This window comes from Astyanax mexicanus, chromosome 17, assembly GCF_023375975.1.
Source record: "Astyanax mexicanus isolate ESR-SI-001 chromosome 17, AstMex3_surface, whole genome shotgun sequence".
Classification (NCBI taxonomy): Eukaryota; Metazoa; Chordata; class Actinopteri; order Characiformes; family Acestrorhamphidae; genus Astyanax; species Astyanax mexicanus.
In genome coordinates, this window is record NC_064424.1 from 42,242,333 (window position 1) to 42,263,001 (window position 20,669).

Below are 20,669 nucleotides of genomic sequence, written 5' to 3' on the forward strand. Positions count from 1 at the left end.
TTAAACTCAACTCAGATAGTATTGGATATTAAAGTTGGTTTAACTCAAAGATGTCCGTTTGAATGTATTTGTGCCCACAAATTGTCAGCCAACTCAACTTAAACCAATTGAGTAATGTTTAGAAATATCCTAATTCTATGTAAAACTTAATTTAGACTTAATTCATTTGAGTTCACTTATGAGCAACTTAAGATTTTTCAGTGTAGTGTTGATTTACAGGTTGAAAAATGCTTACAATACCAATTGCATTCCCTTGCACTAACTTGTGTGTGTGTGTGTGTGTGTTATTGTGTGTGTGTTTGTGTGTGTGTGTTAGTGTGTGGAGAAGTATGTGGGTGTGTATGTTTGAGAGCTGTTCAGTTTGTCAGCACCTTTAAAGTCCATATAATCAGGGGCACTATATTGTGGGCCTCCACCCCTCGGTTGTGTTATTAAACCCTTGTCCTTCAGGGCGAGGAGATGAAGTGCGCCGCAGGCTTGATGGAGAAGCCGGGAACGGGGAGCTGTTCTGGTGGGTGCAGGCTGGATGTGTGGGGGGCCAAAGGGGGCTGACACGGACCTCTTTGTGTGATGAATCTCCCGGGGCTTGCGCTGGTTCAGCACATAGCCGTGTGCAGCCTAGCAGCCAGCAGAGCTCTAAAGATGCACACACAGGCTTTCAGACCTGCCAGAGGCCCGGTCCAGACTGCCGAGGAGCCTGCCTGCCTGCCTGCCTGCTTGCCTGCCCTGACGCTGATGGAGACTGACACGATCAGCCAGAAGATTGTGCTGTCTGTAATCACCAGCCAAAACCCGTGCTCTGTCCAGGGAATAAACTGTCTCGCTAAAATATTTAGCAGCCAGTTCCGCAAGTCTCGTGTTTTGATTCAAATTGTCCGCAGAGGCAGAAGTGTTATGAAAGATTCAGAGCAGAAAGCTCGGACTGCGCTGGCTGAACCACAGGATGCGCTTCAGTCACTATCCATTACAGAGATTTCATATTTGAGCATTGACACTGCTTTATTTATTTATTTATTTATCTATCTATTTATTGCACCGCAATTTCAATATGATTTAGTAGGAAATTAGTAGGGTTGTGTATTAGCAGGAACTTGCCAATACCATGTTTTTCGCACTAAATTAATAGTGCACCTTATAATCTGGTGTGCCTTATGTATAAATTTTAACAGTCAGGTATTAAGGAGCAACAAAGCCACTCTATTGAAGTACATGGTTATAAGGGTGAGTGTTTAGTGAAGTTTCTCCAGCACTAAGGCTAGGTGCAGCAGCAACAGCATTAGCCACTAACCAAAGCACTAGCTCTTTCGCCATTCAGAAGTGAGTATATTGGACTGTATTCTGTGTGTTTGCCGTGTGGAACAAAGCACTAGCTGATAGTGCCTTAGGTTACCGAAACACTCAGGGTTCCTCAGTCTTTTTTGCGATTGTTTAAATGAAATTTCATGAAAACTTCAACAAACGCTGAGTACACCACATCTATCTATCTTTTAGGTGAGCTGTAAACACAAAGCAAAATGAACCAGCTGTCTGACACTAATCTTAACATGTTAATAATTCAAAATCAATATCGTGTTTTAACAATCGACAACATACGATACAATCAATGCCACATGTCTCTGACTGGAGTTCACAGGTTCCTGATGGTGTCCTTCAAAAATCCATCCCATTGACATATTTCCTGCAGATTTTGCAGTAGTGGTGGAGGGTTAAAGCATGTCCATTAGCACATTTTTAATCTGGCACAGGTCTGACAACAGAGATAGTCACAGAATAGTCATGAATCTTTATCTGTTTCTTCAAAGCAAGCTCTTGAGATGGCAGCTGCATGTGGACGAGCATTGTCCTGTTGGAATATTTTACTGGATTGTGCATTCAGAATGGGTAGGGCCACTGGTTGTAGGACCCCATTAATGTGATGTTGGTCTGTCATAGTGTCTGTAATAAAGACGAAGGGTGATCTGGCATTGTATGAAAGGGCATGGGCGACTCATCCAGGAGGTCACAAAAGAACCCAGAACAACATTTTAAGAACTTCCGGTCTCACTCGCCTCAGTTAAGGTCAGTGTTAATTATTTAATAACAAGATAGAGGCTGGTCGAAAATGGTCTCCATGGGAGAGTTCCAAGATAAAAAAAAAACACTGCTGACCAAAAAAGAACACAACCGCCCATCTCACATTAAAGTTTGTGGTCCCACTTTATAATAAGTGTCCCTAAGTGCTATGTAGTTACACAGATGAAGTAACTACTGATGAAGTACACATTGTTACAGATTAACTACAGAGGTACGTTATGTAATTACACATGTTTATTAAGGTTAATTTCGACTTGTGTAAGTACCCATGTGTACCAGGGTTAGTGTACTACACATGTAATAGAGGAAGTGTACTTACACATGTGTAACAATGTGTGTGTACTTACATATATGTAATAGTGTGTGTGATAAGTTGAGTATAAACTTATCCAACAGCTATTGTCTAGTATGTAATTAGGGCTGATTGAGTACACACACGTTGTTACACATGTGTAAGTACACTTGCTCTATTACATGTGTAAGTACACTCCCCCTGGTACACATGTGTACTTACACAAGTCAAAATTAACCTTAATAAACATGTGTACTTACATAACCTGTACATCTGTAGTTAATCTGTAACAATGTGTACTTCATCAGTAGTTACACTGTAGTTACATGGAGTGTTACCATGTAACTACATAGTATTTAAGGACACTTATTATAAAGTGGGACCAAGTTTGTTTAACAATAAGAAATAATGTCACTATGACAAAAAAATATTTAATGATCTTCTTCACCAAGACAAAAAGAGGACTTGATACTGAAGATGACTCTGAAACAAGAACCCACCAAGTTTCATTCCTATTTCAAAATGCACTGTACCGCTACTTCCAGACTGATTTACCAGGCTATAAATCCTTCATGAGTGTTTTTTTTTATTACTATACTCTACCTAGCAATTTGACACTACACACCACTCGCGTCTGTAATGATATCTACACTTGCTCAGATGAGCTTCACGCCCATACTAGTCAATAGTGCCGTATTCCATATAGGCGAATGCCATGCATGGATTACTGCACACTCTTCTTCACTGCCACGAGTGCAGTCGATAAAAGGCCGTGGTGTGAGACAGAATGCCACAGTGTGGAGTCTATGTCTAAGAAGGAGTGAGTGGAGGAGGCACTGAAGCGAATTCCCATGACATCAGACATCACAGTATCAGGGTCCACAGTAGCTGACAGTGGGACTCTCCACAAGCCTTGCATTCCTTTATAATAAGCCAGCAAAGAGTAGTATGTTATATTTATATTAGAATTAATTCAATTGATTGGTGCAAAATTTAAAGGTTTACAGCATATGACCCAATTATTAAGTAATAGTAATATACTGTATGCTTGTTCTTCACCAATCCAATAGAGAGTCCAAACATGCTCTATAGATCTATATATATCTATATATATATATATATATATATATATATATATATATATATATATATATATATATATATATATATATATATATATATGATCTAATGTTCTGGTGTACTGATCTGACACTCTTATTACTCTATTACTCGTGTAATACAATACATTGTATGTTGTATATTTTTAGATTTAATGTAATATAATTCAATACATTGTAAACTCAATATTGAAGACTATATTAATGCTATACAGAAAGACATGCAGAATTATTTAGCAAACAAAAAGTGTTAAACAAACCAGAATCAGACCCTTTCAGACTCTGCATCAATTTCAATGGACATTAGGTACTTTTTTTCTCTTTTTTGTTTTTGCACAGAATGCTAATTGAGACCTGTTTTCCATAGGAAATAGATAAAAAACAACAGCCAAATAAACTGTAGCTTAGCCCCACCCACTGCACTGAACAAAAAATATATATATATACTAAAAAAAGAAAACAGCACTTTGTTTTATTATTAATAAGTAAACTGCTATCTCAATATTTTGAGAAAGTAAGTCATTATTTTGAGATAGTAAGTAATTATTTTGAGATACTCTTCTATTATTTTAAGATTTTTTTCCCCAAAAGCAAATACACCTTCTATCTAATGACTTGTGTGTGTCTCAAAATGTTGAGATAGGGTCTCAAAATATTGAGATAGTATCTCAAAATAATGACTTACAAAAACGCACTTACTATCTTAAAACGTTGAGATAATATCTCAAAATAATGACTTCCTATCTTAAAAAAATATATTTTACGTCTCAAAATAATGACTTAGTGTCTCAAAATATTGAGATAGTATCTCAAAATAATGACTTACAACATAATGACTATCGTATCTTAAAAAGGTTGAGATAATATCTTAAAATATTGACTTCCTCATCTTAAAATAATGATTTGACTTAGCGTCTCAAAATAATGAGATAGTATCTTGAAATAATAACTTACTATCTCAAAATAATGGCTTAGTATGTGCAAATATTTAGATAGCAATTTACTTAATAATATATTTAATTAAAATGTGTTGGATTTTGGTTATTTTATTTGTAGGTGGCGGGAATGGGCTTCCATAGTGTACCATTTGTTCCATTGTATTCATGCAAATATAATGAGTAGTCGAGACTGTTATCTAACTGATTTTCCAGTTTTGGTTTGGTTTAGCTGTATTTTTCATTGAGAAAGGACAGAAAAGTCAGTGTTTGAGATTCACGGCTTGTCACTTCTATGTATCGAGCTCTCATTATTCAACTAGCCCAAGCAAAATACAGTTTGACCTTCTAGTGCTACTGTAGCTACTGTAACAATGATTCCAGAAAGTTACTGCAGTTCACGAATATAAGCCTCCAGACTTGACATGCCATCATTTACCCCAGCTGAAAACAACATGATGAAAGTTAAATAAGTAGAACAGTGAGAACACCCTCTCTGCTTTTATCTCAGGCTGTATCCCTCTGCTGCCTTTCTCTTTGTCTCTTTTTCTCTCGCTCGCTGGCATTTTCCAGGCACTGTTGTTCTAGCAGCAGCAGTAGCAGCAGCAGCATCCTTTATTTGTCTTCCCCTGATGGTGTCTCGGAGCTCCGGCTATGACGTGTGCTGCTGTGTGTGTGGAGCTGGTGTTGAACCGCTTGGGCTTTGCGTAAATGCAGGGGGGAAGGGTTGGAGCACTGGGCATCGCACCAACCCAATGTCACTAATAAGCTCCGCCAAGCAGCAGAAGGGGAACCTTCTGTGAGAGCGGTGCAGCAGTCAGGAATCTGAACCCGGAGCGCACGCTCCACCGCTCTTATAAATTTTAAAACCCAATCCAGACCTTTAAAGGGCAGGACCTGCCCCGCTGCGGAGGGAAGGTTTTTTCCGTGTTTGATTCAGGGTTGTCAGAGCCGGTCAGCTCAGTCATCAAAAGAAGTGGAATAAGTCCCCTCGCTGTGGAACTCGCAGGTCCACCACGGCAGTGCCGGCCGGTTCATCAGGAAGAAGAAGACGTGGTTAGAGCTGTGAGCCAACTGTGCAGTAAAATAACTGAAAAAGAGCAGGACATGGTTTAACTTATTTTTATTTTTTTGTTAAATCATTACTCATGTATTTAAACAAGTTGTGAAAATACTGTGAAAGGAGGCAAAAAAGTAAGCAGAAATTGCTTTATTACAGTAATTCAGTTTAAAATGTAAAACTACACTGTAAACCCATACGTTGTTTGAACTCAAATGATTTAAGTCTGTTTTACATAAAATTGGATATTTTTAAACATTACTCAACTATTTTGAGTTAGTTAAACATTTGTGGGCACATATCATTTCAAATTGAGATCTTTGAGTTGAACCAACTATAATATAATAACTGAGTTTAGTCTGTTGCCATTGGCAGCTTCTTTTCCATTGGCTTCTGTCACAATCTATTTGCATACTGGGTGTGTCCAACAGTTTCTGACTAACACTCCCCATCAGTGTGTAGCGATTCCCCATGGGCTACCTTAGAAATAAAAAAATCAACTTCCCCTTTAGTTGTAACAACTTGATGTTTTAATTTATGCTAACTCAAATTTTCATTCCCCATTACTTAAAAGAATAGAGCAAACTGGCTGCCTCAAAAAAGTTAAGTAAACTTATCCGGTCTTAATTACAGTATAACAAACATTTTTTACAAAAAAAGTTCAATTAACTTTCCCTTTAGTTGTAATAACTTGATGTTCTAAGTTCTGCTAACTTTAATTTTTTTTATTACCTATTAATTAACTTTTTTTAAGGCAACCGGTTTCCTCAATGTTTTTAAGTGATTTTCAACCTATCCGGGCTTACAGTGTATATATTACAGTATATAGATGTATTAGACACAGAGTGATCAATTTTAAGCGTTTATTTATTTTATTGTTGATGATTATGGCTTACAGCCATTTGAAAACCCAAAAGTCAGTATCTCAGAAAAGTGTACCAAGTCCTGCTGGAAAATGAAATGAATGCATTCCCATAAAAGCTGTCAGCAGAGGGAAGCATGAAGTGCTGTAAGATTTCTTTGGACTTGATAAAACACAGTGGATCAACACCAACAGATGACAGACATGCCTCTCCAAACAAACCATCACTGATTGTAGAAACTTCATACTTGACCTCGAGCAGTTTGGACTGTGTGTCTCTCCACTCTTCCTCCAGACTCTGCTCCCTTCATTTACAAATGAAATGTAAAATTTACTGATGATCAGTGATGGTTTGTTTGGAGAGACATGTCATCTGCTGGTGTTGATCCACTGTGTTTTATCATCAAGTCCACAAAAATCTTATAGCACTTCATGCTTTCCTCTGTTGACAACTTTTATGGAGATGCGGATTTCATTTTCCAGCAGGACTTGGCACACTGCCCACACTGCCAAAAGTACAAATTAGTCTTATATACAGTAATAATCACATTTTCTGGGACACTGATTTTTGGGTTATTATCAACAATAAAATAAATAAACGCTTAAAATAGGTCACTCTGCATGTAATCATATCATCATATTTAATCCACTTGCATTATCATTTTCATTCATTCATTAGAGGGACATCTAATAAAACAGGTACTTCATGTTTTTTTTTATTTATTTATTTATTCATTTTTTTCACCTGAAGTAGAACCATATACAGCACTGCATCTCATTAACTCTATTGGAAAGGGCACTCTTTAGGACACTCTCCAGCACAAGTTGGCATAGTAGTCATCAGTTTCTACAGAAAGAGGCAAAAGGCACCCATGGTTGGACACATTATCAAAATTCCTTGACCCAGACAGCACATTATCATAATTTATTGCTAGAAAGGACATCCAAACGGGCACTATGTCTCTTATTTTGCCACTGTTGAGGTTACTTTGTATATGCTTTTTCAACCAAGAAGGCACCAGAGGGGTGGTTGCCCCCCCTACCCCCACCTTGAGTCTGCCAGTGACCAAATAAATAGAATAGTAGCTGATTTAAACGTCTAAATGTTTGCATTTCAGACACATTTCAAACGATTAGGCCATTTGAAAGTTGTTGCAAAGCGTTGGTGTTGCTGCTCGCTCAGCCTGATATTTTTATACTCGGCTGAATCTCTTTTTCTGAGGCTCTCATCCTCCCCCCATCGCCTTCTCTCTCTCTCTCTCTCTCTCTCTTCGGAGCTGTATCTCTCTCCCTACATGTCTTTTTTTTTTTTTCGCTAGCAGATTAACGTCCTCCTTAGGCTGGCTCCTGCCACAAAGCGTTCTGTAATAGTCTAATTGTGGCTAATGGTTTGTGCAGCTAATTAAAGTGTATGAATTACAGTAATCAGTCAGACACGTTGAGCCTTGCATCTCCCTGCTCCTCCAGGCATGGAAGGGCAGAAGAGAGGGACCAGAGAGAAAGAGAGAAAGAGAGAATGAGAGAGATAGAATGGGAAAGACAGAGTGAGAGAAAGTATAGGACAAGATAGAGCAAGAGAAAGAGCTAGAAAGAGAGAGAGAGAGAGAGAGAGATGTGTGGGAAAGCTTTAGGGGAGCTGAGGGGGTTATCGGGGTGGAACGTAATTAGGGACATTATTCCATCAGAAACATTGCCACTGAAACAATGTTTACCTTTGGATGCAAAGTGGCACCGTGCCAGCTGCGTGTGCCCCACTGAACGGATCAAGGGCCTTGCCGTACCTGCGCCTTCAGCGTTCATATCCAGTGAACACACGCGAAGCAAACAGTCAGAGAAGCACAAACAGCTTTGGGCATCTCGGTTCGGTTTAAGAGTCCGAGTGCTGAGTAAAAAAAAAACAATCCCTGTTAATCGCTGGAATAATCTTGGATCTGAGCTGCTTGAGAACATTTAGAACCAGTATTATGATTAGTACCAATAATAATATCACAAATCACATTGACTTTGAATAAAATTAGCTAACATTTGTTAATATTTCAAAAACTTGAAGTGAAGATAATTACATATAAGTGGCATTTATACCTTGTTTAAGAATAACAGCTTCAGAGCGGAGTGTGGTCCAGTAGTTTAAAGTGCTGGCACCATGATTGGAAGATTGCTTGTTTGAATCCCGGTCATGCAGCTTGCCATCAGCTGCCGGAGCCCTGACAGAGCACAATTGGTGTTGCTCTCTATGGGTGGTTTGATGGTGCTCTCTCCCTTTATCACTCCTAGGGTGATGTCGATCAGCACAAGGCTGCGTCTGTGAGCTGATGTTTCAGAATGTCTGTGATGCTTCTAGGCAATGCTGCATCAAAAGAAGTTCAAAAAGAGGCGAAGTTTGACTTTACATGTGTTTCTTCGCCTTTCTTGTGTTGTAGCATCACTAATGATAGGGGATATGCAGGTGACTGGGTGCAACAATTATAAAAGAAAGCAAATCCTGTTTTTTACCATATTTTGACCCTTACATGTTCAATTGAATAATTTTAAGTGTAATTTTAAGTGTAATTCTGTAAAGGCTTGTGAATAATATTAATTCATAATTAATTCATAATTGCCTCTGAATTATTTAATATTTGAGTAAAAAGCCTTAAAATTTGAGTAAGTAATTTCAGGCTGTACTAAAATGGAACTATTCTAAATATACTTAAGTAACATTTTAACATACTACTTCATGTATTTTAAATATGCTTACAGTAAACTGATATAATACATTTAATGAGTTAATTACAACTGCATCACTATTATACACCAGATATATTAGAAATGGAATAAGAATTGATGTTAACTATATTTACATTAGAGTACAAACGTGATTCTTATTCCTGTATTTTGTAAGTAGCACACTTCTAGTATATTTCCCTGGGTATAAAAATATATTTCATTGTATTGTACAACAATTTTTAGCGTGTTACAAATTTACTTTAATTTGTTTTTTTTTAATTAGTAGTAGTAATTTAATTTACTTTCTAAAAAGTAACATGATACATTGTACTTTAATTGAACTACTGTAACAGCTGTTTTAACACACTTTGCTAAAATATTCAAAAGTATATTTGGAAATAAGTATTTTATAAGAATATTAAATTACATAAATACTGTACACTAAATACACTATTATGTACTTTTTAAAAAGTATGATCGAAATTTACTTTCAAACATTTGATGAAAGCATAATATTAATGTACTTTTAATATATTTTAATTACGTACATAAATCTGGTAGTATATTTACAGCATTACTTAGACATTTCTCAATATATTTTAAGTAAAATTAAGTATATATTTTTTGTCTTTGATGGTACATTGCACAAATAATGATTTGTTTTTAAAATAGCCATTAAAACAGCCTCTACACTCTAAGAAATATAAGTACAGATTTGTACTTAAAAGAGTACAAAGCTTGTCGCTGGGGCTGTACCTTATATTGAGGCACAAAAAAGTACCTTTCAGTGAAAGTCCTTTTTTGTACCCATGGTTTTTGTGGCAGTAAAGATCATAAAGATTATAAACATTATCATCAACTGAATATGGCTCAAAAACTTGATGATACAAAATTGTCTGGCTTTCAAATAAAAAATGTGCAATTTAAATATATATTGATTATTAGTACAGTGATACAGAATACTGAATGTACCCTTTGGCTGGTTAAATGGTACAAATCTGTACTTATTGCTGTTAGAAATTACTTTGTACTTCAGAGGGAACAAATCTGACCCCGTAAAGACCAATATTGTACCTTTGAGGGTACAATTATGAAGAGTGTACCTTCGAGTACAAAAAAGTACTCATATCGTACCTCTGTTTTTTAGAGTGTATGATGTAGTGAAGTGTCTCATGAGATGAACAGAACACAGTTGAGAATAAGCACATTGTAAAGGTTTAAACCCCGCTAGTACAGGCCTGATACTCAGAGAAAATGAGTTGATTGATGTGATTGTTTTTCCATTATGCTGCTCCTCTGTTTTTAAAGGGCACATAGGATCTGTTTCTTTGAGACAAGAAGCTGAAAGGCTGATTAATTAGATATGCTAAGCTTTGCCGTCAGAAATGTTGAGCTCGGCCTAACGTTAAGGACATAGGCTAAGCCAATTTCGTAATTGGCCAACTACACAATTTCATGGCTGTGTTATGGGGCTGTAATCATGCGCTGGGGTCTGATAACATTGTTCAGTTTCCTTTTACATTAGTTATAATTGTTTAATTCAGTGAGGGGGTTAAAAAGAAAACAGATCTCCCCAATCAACTGTGATTATTTTGGGATGACTCTGAGTTTAGCATGTTAACATTGTAATTACTTAGTGAAAATGTTGGCACACAACAATGTCCCATAATAGACATACATATTTACAAATTACGTAGACAAACCCATAATGTCACATCTTCTGCCTATTCTCTGTCTGTTCTCTTGTCTGTATGTTCTCATGTGACCTGGCTCCTCTGTGTTTCATTCCCAGTGTTTTTCCACTCACCTGTGTTCATTTGTAGCTCCGCCCCTTCGTCCCGGGTGTTTCCTGTTTCCTGTGTGTGTGCACCTCTATTTAAGGTCCGTGTTCCATTTCCCCGGTGTCGATCCTTGTATGTTTATCATCTGTCAGTGCTCCATGTGTTCCCCAGTTTCCTCAGTCCTGTTTTCAGTTTATTCCCGGTGTATTTTGTATTTGTTTTCTTTAATAAATCCCTTTTTGTTTGCATTTGCGTCCGCCTCCGCGTCCTCCCTGCACCCTCACCTGACACATAAACAGTTATTGAATATTTGCAAATTCTGAACATTTTCCTGTACTTTAAAAATTCTGTAGTATTTTTTTGTAAAAAAAAAATATATATATATATATAAGTCAATATATATATATATATATATATATATATATATATATATATATATATATATATATATATATATATATATATATATATATATATATATATATATATTGACTTATATGTACATTGGAGTTCCCACACTGTTTTGTGTACTTTGGTGATTCTTTACTATTTTTTGCACTATTACTACTTATTATTACTATGACTATTACTATTTTGTGCTGTTTCCTGTTCTTTTATTTTTTTTTTTTTACTGTTTTAAATACGTTAAAAATGTCATACTTTTTTGCTGAAATTCTTAATTGTTCTCTTTGCTATGAAATTTTGGTACTGTTTTCTGTACTATGGAAATTCAATACCGTTTTGTGTACTTTGGGAATTATATACTGTTTTCTGTAGTACAGAAATTTCATATAGCTTTCTTTTTTTATTACTTTGGTTTAAATTTGATTTGATGCTGGAATGAAACTAAATGTTATTTGCTGTCTAATTGTTCTGATTTCTGATTGGATTTGTAGGCATAGTAAAGACTACACATAATTAGGCAAACTTAGTACTGCTCAGTAGTGTAGGTTCAGTATTTCAATTGTAAATGTAACTCACATTAATTTCCTGAAGGAAATGGAAATAAGTTACTATGGTACTCTATGGTGGTTTCTAGGTTTCTAAGTGGGTTGCTAAGTGGATGATATGGTTGCTACATCTTGCTATGGTGTTCCAATTGGTCGTATGGTGCTGCTAACTAGATGTCAGATGGGTTACAGTCTGGCGCGGTGGTTCCTATGTAGTTTCTGTGGTATTCCAGTTGTTTGCTATGATGTCTCACATGCTCACAATGGGGGGATGACCATTTAAATGGTCTGGGTGAATTACGTAAAGGCCGGTATTTAATAATGTGTACACCGTCCTGTTAAGAGACTCTTATGCTGAATGCGCAGGGCACGTGTGTATAGCGTGTATAGTGTGAAAGTAAAAGAAAGTAAATATATCGAGAAAATTATGTGTTCCAGCATATATATATATATATATATATATATATATATATATATATATATATATATATATATATATATATATATATATATATATGTGCAGTGTGAAGCTGCTTTAACACAGAATGCTAAAAAAAAATGTGCCGCTGCTCTTACGAACAGGGTTTTCAACAGGCGAGCAACATGCTCCATGCCGTGTGTAAACAGCATGGAGCAGGATTGAAGAAGGATGTCTCCTCTGTCATTGTGTTGTCTGTGTTTCCACACATTGGGCGGAGATGGGTTGGGGTCAAACTTGGTAGCATAATTAATTTGCATTCAAAAAATAATAACATGTTACTATAGTCATATGAACAAGTTTGGGCACCCCTATTAATCTTAATAATTTTTAGTTCTAAATATTTGGGTCTCTGCAACAGCCATTTCAGTTTGATATATCTAATAACTGATGAACACAGTAATATTTCAGGATAGAAATGAGGTTTATTGTACTAACAGAAAATGTGCAATATGCATTAAACCAAAATTTGACCGGTGCAAAAGTATGGGCACCCTTCTCATTTTATTGATTTGAATACTCCTAACTACTTTGTACTGACTTACTGAAGCACAAAATTGGTTTGGTAACCTCATTGAGCTTTGAACTTCATAGCCATAGGTGTATACAATCATGAGAAAAGGTATTTAAGGTGGCCAATTGCAGGTTGTTCTCCTATTTGAATCTCCTCTGAAGAGTGGCATCATGGGCTCATCAAAACAACTCTCAAATGATCTAAAAACAAAGATTGTTCAACATAGTTGCTCAGGGGAAGGATACAAAACGTTGTCTCAGAGATTTAACCTGTCAGTTTCCACTGTGAGGAACATAGTAAGGAAATGGAAGACCACAGGGACAGTTCTTGTTAAGCCCAGAAGTGGCAGGCCAAGAAAAATATCAGAAAGGCAGAGAAGAAGAATGGTGAGAACAGTCAAGGACAATCCACAGACCACCTCCAAAGAGCTGCAGCATCATCTTGCTGCAGATGGTGTCACTGTGCATCGGTCAACAATACAGCGCACTTTACACAAGGAGAAGCTGTATGGGAGAGTGATGCGAAAGAAGCCATTTCTGCAAACACGCCACAAACAGAGTCGCCTGAGGTGTGCTTTTGCATAAATGCAGAAATTCAGTATATTGCACATTTTCTGTTTGACAGCAGCCCTAGTAAAATACACATGTTTTGTCTCAATGCTGTGGACCTTTTGAGAAGAAACCCCAACCCTGGCATTTAGCTTTTTTTTAGAAGTGGTAGTAGGGAGTTTTTTTAGTGAGAATTGTACATCTAGAGTCATCCAGCAACAAAATACCCAAGCCTAAGCATATGCCAGTAACGATTATCAACAATTATAATAATTACCATTATTACACAGTTATAATCGCTATTATTGATACACCTGTGGACAATTTTCCACAAGCCAAGGTGAATATGTAACATCAGCGCAAATCTAGTGTGTGAGTGTGTGTGTGGTTAGTGTGTGTGTGTGGTTAGTGTGTGTGTGTGTGTGTGCCTAGTCTTCACAGATAAAGCTGCGTGATGACGTGTGTCCATGTAGCTACATCTCGCAAACCACCACAGCATATAATTGGCAAGTGACGGTAATTGACTTTAGCTCCTGAAGACATCATTCTGTTAGATCTGCGATGACAAGAACAGCGCTGCACTAAGCACCTCGCACGACATGACATGATGCAACTTAATGAATATTTCACCCAGATTATGTAACTTTATCAAAGTGTTCACAGCTGATGATGTGCCTCTAATACCCGGGAGAATAATTCATCATATTTTAAAATCCCTCACAGATAAAAAAAAAAAATTGGTAACATTTCTTATGGACCATGTATTAATAATGCATTATGAATGCTTTTATAATGCACTATATGACATGCATAACACCTTATAATGACTGTAATAAGCCTGTATAATAGCACCTAAGTAAGTACTTACAGTGACATTCATAACACATTATGAACTACAAGTATAAGGACTTACAAAGAAAGGGCTTATAATGCCTTATAATATCTGTTCATAAGAACATTGTACAATGTAGTGTTGTAATGCACTATAACACAGATTTGGTATATTATCGTATAATGCATTATGATATGCAGCTATGATTTCTCAAATTAAGCTTTTATAAAAATTATACGATACATTATAAAGCCTGCTCTTTACTGGCTTTAAGTGAAGTGTGTTTTCAAATGTTATTATGCCTCGCTGTAGGCATTTAAAAATGCATTTGAAAACACACTTCACTTAAAGCCAGTAAAGAGCGCTCATAATGCTCTATAAGACATTACAATAAGGCATAATAAAATTTGCTTCACGTTTAAAAAGCATGTAAAAAAACTCACTCCGTGTGTTTTTGGGAGGTGGAGAAAGAAAAAAACGCAATTCCAGAACTCCTTTTAAAATCTCTCACATATAAAAATTTGGTAACACTTCCTATGAACCCTGTATTTATGATGCATTATGAATGCTTTTATAATGCACTATATGATATGCATAATACCTTATAATGACTGTAATAAGCCTGTATAATAGCGCATAAGTAAGTACTTACAGCGACATTCATAAACTACAAGCATAAGGATTTATAAAGAAAGGGCGGTACCACTTTAAAATAAGACTACCTTCATAAAGGGTTTATAAATGGTTTACAATGAGTGCATTCATGGTTACTTCTTAGGTTGTAAATGCCTTAATAATAATTAATAATCAGTTATAACACATACGTAGAAAGGGCAACAATGACCTGTTGTTTGCCAAATAGTAAACCCACAGCCATCTATATTGTTGCCCTTTCTATGTATGTGTTATAACTGATTATTAATGAAATTAATTTTTAAGGCATTTACAACCTAATTAGTAGTCATCAATAAACTAATTGTAAACCATTTATAAACCCTTTATAAAGGTAGTCTTATTTTACAGTGGTACCAAAAGGGCTTATAATGCCTTATAACATCTTTTCATAAGAACATTGTACAATGTAGTGTTGTAATGCACTGTAACACAAATGTTATTATGTTATTATGCCTTACTGTAGGAATTTGAAAAGGCATTTGAAAACACACTTCATTTAAAAAAGCCAGTAAAGAGCACTCGTAATGCTTTATAAGACATTACAATAAGGCATAATTAAATTTACTTCACGTATAAAAAGCATGTAAAAAACTCACTTAAAGCCAGTAATAACGGTATATACGGCTTTATAATGTGTTACACACTTTTTAAAAAGTTTAATTTGAGAAATCATAGCTGCATATTATAATGTATTAAACCAAAATATAGCAAATGTGTGTTATAGTGCATTACAACACTACATTGTACAAGGTTCTTATGAACAGATATTATAAGTCCTTTCTTTATAAACCCTTATACTTGTAGTTTATAATGTGTTGCTTTAAGTACTTATGAGTTATTATACAGGCTTATTACAGTCATTATAAGGTATTATGCATGTCATATTGTGCATTATGAATGCATTCATAATTGCGAATTTTGAATACAGGGTTTGTAGGAAGTGTTACTGAAAATTCCTTTTTTTTTTTTTGGCTGAAAAAAAAAAATCCACATATATAGCATGTTTGCACTGTTCGCTCTCCATCCGGCCTGTACAGTCCACACATAGTAACTAATCTGCGAAAATGTATTTACATATATATGAGCTCATTCCAACTACAGTATAATATGTATAAATTATGTATGAATTAATTGCAATCATTGGACGCAAGGCAGGAATACCCCCTGGACAAGGGCGCCAGTCTATCGCAGGGTACCACACACACCCATTCACTCATATCCAGGGGGTGATTTAGTATGGATAAATTCAACGACTGTGTGTTTTTGAGAGGTAGAGGAAGAAAAAACGTAATTCCAGAAGTCCTTACGCACTGACGGCCCCCCAGAGTGAAAATCGAAACCCCCTTGGGCTTCTGAATCTCGACCTGAAGCACCAACATGTGAAACCATCACTGTGGTTTCGGATTGTGGGAACTTCACACTAGACCTCAAGCAGCTTGGACTCTAGTTTGGAGAGTCATGTCATCTGCTGGTGTTGATCCACTGTGTTTTATTATCAAGTCTCAAGTCAGTGCAGTTTTGTTTTCCCACAAAATCTTACAGCACTTCATGCTTCCCTCTGCTACTGACAACTTTTATGGAGATGCAGATTTCTTTCATTTTCCAGCAGGAATTGGCGCACTGCCCACACTGCCAAAAGTAACAATTGATCTTATATAATATTCTCATTTTCTAAGACACTGATTTTTTTCAGGTTTTCATTGGATGTAGGCCATAATCATCAACAATAAAATAAAAAATCCTAAAATAGATCAATCTGTGTGAAATACACTGTATTTCAAATAGAAATAGAGGAAGTACTAAATGCTTTTTATAGCGAAATTACACTTTTAAGAGTCCAACTAACGTGTATAAATTGTTGTTTTCTAATAGCTTTTTTAAATTGAAAAGTAGATTAGATTTACAATAGAATAGATTTAAGCTAGGCTTTAATGTGATTCATTTGTAGGATGCACAGTGGTTTAGTGGTTAGCACGTTTGCCTCCTAACCCTAGGGTCTTGGGTTCAAGTCCTTATCTGAGTGGAGTTTTTATGGTCTTCCCTTGTTTGCGCCGATTTCCTTTAGGGATGGTCTAAATTGCCCTCAAAATTGAATACCCTAAAAATTGCCCTAGTGTTTAAAGTATGTGTGACTGTATGCCCAGATATACATTGGCACTATATGCTGGGTTTAAGTGTAACTGTAAGTAAATAAGATAAAATTGGCTAAATAATGCCAAAAATAATGTTTCACACAGTTTGGTTTTGATTTTGGTCAAATATTTAGATTTTCATGCATCTACAGTGTATTACAAAAGTGAGAACCCCCCTCACATTTCTGCAGATATTTAAGTATATCTTTTCATGGGACGACACTGACAAAATAACACTTTGACACAATGAAAAGTAGTCTGTGTATATAACAGTGTAAATTCATTTTTCCCTCAAAATAATTAAATATACAGTTATTAATGTCTAAGCCACCCGCAACAAAAGTGACTAAATGTCCAAACAGAGCACATGCAATGTCACGTGACTTGGTATCAGGTGTGCATAGGGAGCAGGTGTGTTTAATTTTGTAGTACAGCTCCCACAATCTCTCATACTGGCCACTGAAAGCTCCCACATGGCAGCTCATGGCAGAGAACTCTACATAGCGCTACATGAAGATGGCCAACACCCTGAAACTGAGGTGCAGCATTCAGCTTTTTAAAGGAACAGGGTCCACTCAGAACAGACCTCGCGTTGGTCGTCCAAAGAAGCTGAGTTCACATGCTCAGCGTCACATCCAAATGCTGTCTTTGAAATATATTGAGTTATATTGAGGGAAGAATAAATTTACGCTATTATATAAGCTGCACACAGACTACTTTTTTCATTGTGTCTAAGAGTAATTTTGTCAGTGTTGTTCCATAAAAAAGATATACTCAAATATCTGCAGAAATGTGAGGCATATACTCACTTTTGTGATACATTGTATATTACTTATATTTTATGGTATGTACTGTAAAAAAGCAAACGAAAGAATCTAATAAAATGGAATAAAAACAACCAAAAAAGTAAAAATAAAAAAAAAACTCTTTTCTCAACATGCTGCATATTACATTTTATACTGTATACCAGGAGTTTAGCCTTACTGAACGCAGCAGTTCAGTGCTAGCACTTTGTACACAGTAATACATGAACTATAAACCGAAGCTTTCTTTAAACAAATGGAGCCCCTTCACCTGCAGTGTGTTCTTCCATTAGTTTTCACTCGTGTTTTGAGTGTACTTATACAAGAGGCTGGAAGACCAGCCTATCCATCAGGGCGGTAGACAAATGTGAGGCTTTTATGCTACCATTAAGGGCAGAGCGCTAAGCGCTACCTTCCCCTGGTTGAAGGGCATATTATGGGGGTAGTAAAATTTTACTAGTCTGTGATGGAGATCATTACCTTGTTGGGGGGGCTCGTCAAGTGCCAAGGCAAATCGAGAAAAAAAAAAAACAGACACATCAATAACAACAAGGCTATGCTAATGCACACATACCTAAAACAGCAGTAAACTCCGCTGTACAATGTACAAGGGAGGTACAGAAATTGCTCAAAATGCACAAGAGGCATATACTGATACTCTTAATTAGTCATGGGTGTGTTTTTGGTGTAACATGAATTATACAACAGTTAGTTCCGACCTCACAATCTGATTGGTTGAGAAGTGTTCTAGCCATGCTGATATGTGTGATAACATCACGGCCTTCTCACACTAAACTTGTATCACTCTGCCGACACACAGGACACCCGCAGCAGCGTTAGCTTAGCACAGGCTAGCGCTCAGCTGCGGAACGCTCGCCTGCAGCTCTGGCTCGTTTTTTGTGGAAAAAAAGGGACGGAAAATCGCTCGGTTACTGTCGTCTGACAGCCAGAACGCTAACCAGCCAGACTAGGCTAAGCTACGCTAAGCTAATGCTGAGCTAAAGCAAGCTACGCTAACCTAACCACAGTGGAACTACTTTTTGGCGGAAGGCACAGTTCATATTAAAGCATATTTAAACTGAATTTCTAAAAGTTCTTTGATTTATTTTCTTTATTCATTTTGCAAAAAAATAAAACAACTTAATTATACCAGTCGGCATGTCACTTACTATTCCCTCAGACTTTGATGGATTGCTATTTCAGGGGCGCAGCTACCTGCATATGTCCAACGCTCCTCAGCAGAGGAAGCTGACCTGCTCGCTTTATTGTTGATGTAACAGGCACGCACTATGGGTTTGTGCACTGCTGCATGTCCATAAGTGCGTAACAAGCAGGGGTGTACCCATGTTGGGGATGTGTCTGTTGACAATTTACTACCAAGATAGCAATGAATGGCTTACTGTTAAAGTCTGTCTAGGATGTTTTCATTCAGTGGTGTGCCTGTGTTTTGCATTGCCAAGATAGCAATACGCCAGAAACTTTCCTGAACACACCTTATTCCGTGACCACCATGCCCATTGATGTGGATATATTTATAAGTGCCGTTGACGCAGGCAATTATTAATTATTAATTATTATTAATAAATTATTGTTATTATTATTATTATTATTGTTTTTGCAATTTTTATCATACTTACATTTTTCAGATTATCATACAAACTTCAACCAATTATCAGATAAATATAGCATGAGTAAACATAAAAAAGCTTGTTTAATGATTATTATTTTTTTTTTATTAAGGAAAACAAAGTCATTGATCATCTATCAGTCTGGAAAAGGTTACAGAATAATTTTCTAATGCTTTGGGACTCCAGCGAACCACAGTGAGAGCTTTTATTCACAAATGGAAGCCAGAATAACATTTAAAGAACTGCAGATGTCACTTGCCTCAGATAAGGTCAGTGTTTATCATTTAATAATAAGAAAGAGATTGGCCGAAAATGGTCTCCATGTGAGAGTTCCAAGATAAAAAAAAACACTGCTGACCAAAAAGAAGACAAAAAAAAAACATCACACTGAATGTTAGACAACTTGCTGTAATAGATGGAAGCAAGAATTCTGCTCTTTACCAGACAATCCTGAAGGAGAATGTTCGACCATCTGTTTGTGACCTCAAGCTCAGGAGTTCTTGGGTTCTGCAGCAGGACAATGACCCAAAGCACACAAACAAGTCCACCTCTGGGCTGATTGAGTACACACACGTTGTTACCAATGTGTAAGTACACTTGCTCTATTACATGTGTAAGTACACTCACCCTAGTACACATGTGTAGTTACATAACCTGTTCCGTTGTAACAATGTGTACTTCATCAGTAGTTACACTGTAGTTACATGAATTGTTACCATGTAACTACATAGTACTTAGGGACACTTATTATAAAGTGGGACCCCAGTGTGTTTGAATTAAAGCGGTTCTCTAAAGAAGAGTGGAACATCTCTTCTACAGAGATGTGAAAGACTTGAAGGGTGTTGCAACCAAGTTATTAGGTTTAGGGGGTAAACACTTTTTTTAAAACAGAGCTAGATTGGTTTGGATAGTTGTTTTCCTTTGATAAATGAAATTGTTATGTTTACTCTGGTTATCTTTGTCTGATGTTAAAGTTTGTTAGATAATTGGCAAAAATATGAGTATGACAAAAAAAAATCAAAAACATATACAGTATATTTAACGGTAGAGGGTATGATAAGTGAGGATGACTGCTTGCATATACCAGGTATATACTGGAGACCTGCGAGGCAGCTCAGGCTAAACAAGGCAACACGTCAGTGAGCATCATGTAATTTAACTAAATGAGATTCATACATCGCTCGCCTCATTTGCGGCGTGACAAACTCTCATTCCTCCATCTCTTAGCTTTCATTACTCAGAGGTGAGTCTCACTGGCTCTGGCAGTCCCTCGTTTTCTCTC

General features: G+C 36.6%; 1 protein-coding gene across 2 annotated transcripts in view; it reads left to right on the forward strand.

Moving 5' to 3' along the window:
* The window catches only part of aurka (aurora kinase A), an 833,084-nt gene that overhangs the window by 200,200 nt on the left and 612,215 nt on the right, over positions 1–20,669 (forward strand). Inside the window, exon 1 of one of the 2 annotated variants that reach the window (XM_049466066.1) lies at positions 5,797–5,806. The exons of the other annotated variant lie outside the window; for it this stretch is intronic. The gene's annotated coding sequence lies outside the window, so the exon portion shown is untranslated. Of the gene's footprint in view, positions 1–5,796; positions 5,807–20,669 lie in introns of those variants that run through there. 2 annotated transcript variants of the gene reach the window in all.